Consider the following 5,232-nt stretch of genomic DNA (forward strand, 5'->3'; position numbering starts at 1 on the left):
GGTACACCAACACCATCCCTCAGTTTGCATCGTGCGAACCCTACACATGGCCGCTGCGGCCGGCGGCTGGCGGTGAAAGATCTGGTGGACGCAAGAGACGTTTATGGTCCCATCTCCATGTTTGGTCGCACCACGGTACTCCAGAATGGCTACTGGCAAGTTTTTGTGGAACGCCTCCCTGCTTCCACTCCCATCCTCCCCTAAACAGTACGTCTACACTCATGTCTCCTACCTGCACTGGTTGATGGATCTCGAACCACTAATTTGAACCTTACTTCTTTTGAATGGATGAGTATTTGTGAATTCCCTGGTACCAATCTTTTGAAAAGGTGGAGCTCATTATGTGCTATTCTTGTCATGTATGATCTGGACAGGTAAAGGTTATCAGCTAGGTGGTTTTGTATATCCAAAATTTTCACATGAGCTAGGTGGTTAAGGGAGTTGTTTGAGGATTTATTTGGAAGACTGCTTCATTATATCATTTCTTTGTGCTTATCAGTTTGATATCCTTACTTATTCGAGTTTGATTCCAACTATGCTGATGTAGTTAATTATGTACATATTAGTGTAATTCATGTACTTGCTCTTGCCTGATTCCCCTTTGTATAAATGTGTCTATCTATTAATGAATATCTCTCTGATATCAACGAATGACATACATTCAAACAGTTAGCTAGATCTTGCCACTTTACTATCAAAGGCAACTAACTGAAAATTTGTATCTTCACGTTGCAAGATAAGGGCCTCTGTTGACAGCATTTCCCTCCCAAAACTGAAGTCCTATTCAAATCGGTGCCAAGGTTAATCTCGAGTCAAGGGAAGCCCCTGAATTGATTAAATAGGTATGTCCTCCTGCTTTCTTGTCTTTGCAATACACATTGTTATTTCTTTGATAGATATTCAATATGTGTCAGCCATGGTGGAAAAAAAATCTATTTAAAATAAATAAGTACCTATAGCCTGAATCACGTGATGATTCCTGGATATTTAGGTTGGGTTTTTCCTATTTGTAAACTGAGTAGCAACTACCAACATGCTAATTTAGGACTTCGGGTTGGATGTTCGCTCTCTAAGAGCTGTTCACCTACAAGTTGTAGCTATATGAATTATTTTTACTATTGCAATTTTTCGTTATGCCATACCGAGTGTTTCTTTTCTTCTATTGCAGAATACTGAAAAAAATAAGAAGTTACCCTTTTAGAATTTCAACCATTATATCACTGCATCATGATGTTTTGCAAAACACGGTCTATGGGACCGTAGGATTTATATTCAGGTGATCTCTTTCAACTCAACATGAGGACGGGGCGTCGACCCGTTGTCTGGGCAGCTGAGGTTGCTGCCAGCCCACCCGAGTTCGAGTCCCGGCACGGACGCGTGGTGCTCACGGAGTTTCTCCTATAAAGAAAAGCCAACGAGGGTTAGCCCTTGGGTTGGTTTCATTTTTTTTTCAACTCAACATGATCAATGTTGAACGGTGCTATTTAATATGAGCTGGCCATGACCTCGTATCATGCATTGACGGACATTTTATTTTTTAATTCACCTCTAACATTAGTACTTGTGTTGTTGTATTTTTTCTATTCTGATTAAATAGTTTTATTCTTTGTGAGCAAATGATCTTTGTCTTGCCGCAATTGTGATAGTGTGCAATTTATCAACTTCTTACTATCGCTTAATGTATTTTTGGCTCTCATATATTTTTTATCATGTCCAACAAGCAATTTAATCTTCTTGCAGCCATCCATCTTTGTGTCCTTCAAATTCTCAACGATACATGGACATTCTAAGTACAAGCAACATACAACAGTCCAGTGCCTTGACTAGCCGCCGGCACTCATCGCCACCTTTTTACGTGTGTGGCAGCCTTTCCTCGGTTGCTGGCACCCAACTGTATTCCTCTTCCCCGCCTTTAGATCTTTAGCTACTCTGTTTAGTTAACAACTTAATGTATGTTTCGACAGGATTGGGTTGATTTCGATGTCATGCGGTTCACTAAGTTAAGAAATTTTATCCATGTTTCAAATTGAAGTGACAACTGTATGTACATGTGAGCGGAATTGCTCTGCATTTTTGGCACATACTTTTCTTAAGATGATTCTTCGCTAGCAGTTCAATGTTACCAAAGTGCCACTGACATGTCACAAAATAAAATTGTATTTTGGTAGTTTAGTTGGTAACATGAATCAAGGGCCTCAATTCAGAAAATTATGAATTGTCGGCCAGTTGTCCTACATATGATTTTTTTAGTCTTTTTAAAACCCCTATTGCTCCGATTTAATTTTATATTTGCATGTGATGCTCTAAAAATACTTGCAAGGGCAACAAGCCAATAATAGTAATGTTGATGCAGTTTTATGTTTTACGTGCCATGAATTTCCTACAACATCTAGATAATACAATCAGACCAGTTGCAGTTGCACCTATACAAGTTGTGTGGTTGTGTTTTTTCCTTCACAACGAGATTTTTATAGCTTGATATGCATTCAAAATCATCAAGAAAGAAAGTGTACACTAGCCCGACTGCTCTCGCACTAATTTGTTCAAAGACTATTAATTTTCTCCTCTTTGATTGCTAACATGGGTTAGGTTATGCAAACTTATTATTTTGTCTGAAAGTTTCTATTATTGTATCGACAAAATTGACGGGCGCGGCAACACGCGCCATCGACGATCTAGTTTGATTAACGGGATCACATCATTAGGAGAATGATGTGATTAACTTGACCTATTCCGTTAGCTTAGCACTTGATCGTTTAGTATGTTGCTATTGCTTTCTTCATGACTTATACATGTTCCTATGACTATGAGATTATGTAACTCCCGCTTATCGGGGGAACACTTTGTGTGCTACCAAACATCACAACGTAACTGGGTGATTATAAAGGTGCTCTACAGGTGTCTCTGAAGGTACTTGTTGAGTTAACGTATTTCGAGATTAGGATGTGTCACTCCGATTGTCGGAGAGGTATCTCTGGGCCCTCTCGATAATGCACATCACTATAAGCCTTGCAAGCAATGTAGCTAATGAGTTAATTACGGTATGATGCATTACGTAACGAGTAAAGAGACTTGCCGGTAACGAGATTGAACTAGGTATTGAGATACCGACGATCGAATCTCGGGCAAGTAACATACCGATGACAAAGGGAACAACATATGTTGTTATGCGGTTTGACCGATAAAGATCTTTGTAGAATATGTAGGAGCCAATATGAGTATCCAGGTTCCGCTATTGGTTATTGACCGGAGACGTGTCTCGGTCATGTCTACATAGTTCTCGAACCCGTAGGGTCCACACGCTTAAAGTTAGATGATGGTTATATTATGAGTTTATGTGTTTTGATGTACCGAAGGTAGTTCGGAGTCCCGGATGTGATCACGGACAAGATGGGGAGTCTCGAAATGGTCGAGACATGAAGATTGATATATTGGACGACTATATTCGAACACCGGAATGGTTCCGGGGGTTATCGTGAAGGAAATATGCCCTAGAGGCAATAATAAAGTTATTATTTATTTCTTTATATCATGATAAATGTTTATTATTCGTGCTAGAATTGTATTAACCGGAAACATAATACATGTGTGAATATATAGACAAACATAATGTCACTAGTATGCCTCTACTTGATTAGCTCATTAATCAAAGATGGTTGTGTTTCCTAACCATAGACATGAGTTGTCATTTGATTAACGGGATCACATCATTAGGAGAATGATGTGATTGACTTGACCCATTCCTTTAGCTTAGCAGTTGATCATTTAGTATGTTGCTATTGCCTTCTTCATGACTTATACATGTTCCTACAACTATGAGATTATGCAACTCCCGTTTACCGGAGGAACACGTTGTGTGCTACCAAATGTCACAACGTACCTGGGTGATTGTAAAGGAGCTCTACAGGTGTCTCCAAAGGTACATGTTGAGTTGGCGTATTTCGAGATTAGGTTTTGTCACTCCGATTGTCGGAGAGGTGTCTCTGGGCCCTCTCGGTAATGCACATCACTGTAAGCCTTGCAAGCAATGTAGCTAATGAGTTAGTTATAGAATGATGCATTACATAATGAGTAAAGAGACTTGTCGGTAACGAGATTGAACTAGGTATTGAGATACCGACGATCGAATCTCGGGCAAGTAACATACCGATGACAAAGGGAACAACGTATGTTATTATGCGGTTTGACCGATAAAGATAATTGTAGAATATGTAGGAGCCAATATGAGCATCCAGGTTCTGCTATTGGTTATTGACCGGAAACGTGTCTCGGTCATGTCTACATAGTTCTCGAACCCATAGGGTCCGCACGCTTAAAGTTTCAATGACGGTTATATTATGAGTTTTTATGTACCGAAGGTTGTTCGGAGTCTCGGATGTGATCACGGACATGACGAGGAGTCTAGAAATGGTCGAGACATGAAGATTGATATATTGGAAGCCTATATTTGGATATCGAAAGTGTTCCGGGTGAAATCGGGATTTTACCGGAGTACCGAGGGGTTACCGGAACCCCCCGGGGCTTAATGGGCCTTAGTGGGCCTTAGTGGAGAAGAGGAGAGGCGGCCAGGGCAGGGCCGCGCGCCCCTCCCCCTAGTCTGAATAGGACAAGGAGAGGGGGGCGGCGCCCCCCCCTTTCCTTCCTCTCTCTCCCTCCTCTTTCCCCCCTTCTCCTAGTCTAACAAGGAAGGGAGGGAGTCCTAATCCCGGTCCGGGAGTAGGACTCCCCCTAGCACGCCTCCTCCCTGGCCGGCCACCCCCTCCCCCCTTGCTCCTTTATATACAGGGGCAGGGGGCACCTCTAGAGACACAACAACAGATCATTGATCTCTTAGCCGTGTGCGGTGCCCCCCTCCACCATAGTCCTCCTCGATAATATTGTAGCGGTGCTTAGGCGAAGCCCTGCGACGGTAGAACATCATCATCGCCACCACGCCGTCGTGCTGATGGAACTCTCCCTCGACATTCGGCTGGATCGGAGTTCGAGGGACGTCATCGAGCTGAACGTGTGCTAGAACTCGGAGATGTCGTGCTTTCGGTGCTTGATTGGTCGGGCCGTGAAGACGTACGACTACATCAACCGCGTTGTTCTAACGCTTCCGCTTTTGGTCTACGAGGGTACGTGGACAACACTCTCCCCTCTCATTGCTATGCATCACCATGATCTTGCGTGTGCGTAGGAAATTTTTTGCAATTACTACATTCCCCAACATATCGGATATATATCGGAGTA

The 5,232-nt window shown here is 42.3% G+C and overlaps 1 long non-coding RNA gene across 2 annotated transcripts; it reads left to right on the forward strand.

Annotated features, from left to right (window-relative positions):
• The first annotated feature begins 213 nt into the window (after window positions 1–213).
• LOC119276283 lies at window positions 214–2,111 on the forward strand. 2 transcript variants are annotated; one of them, XR_005136516.1, is made up of 3 exons: window positions 214–842; window positions 1,169–1,276; window positions 1,741–2,111. It is a non-coding gene; the product is annotated as an uncharacterized LOC119276283 (long non-coding RNA). The 2 variants fall into 2 exon arrangements; XR_005136515.1 differs by lacking the exon at window positions 1,169–1,276.
• The last annotated feature ends 3,121 nt before the right edge of the window (window positions 2,112–5,232 follow it).

The sequence above is a fragment of the Triticum dicoccoides genome, chromosome 3B, assembly GCF_002162155.2.
Source record: "Triticum dicoccoides isolate Atlit2015 ecotype Zavitan chromosome 3B, WEW_v2.0, whole genome shotgun sequence".
Lineage (NCBI taxonomy): Eukaryota > Viridiplantae > Streptophyta > Magnoliopsida > Poales > Poaceae > Triticum > Triticum dicoccoides.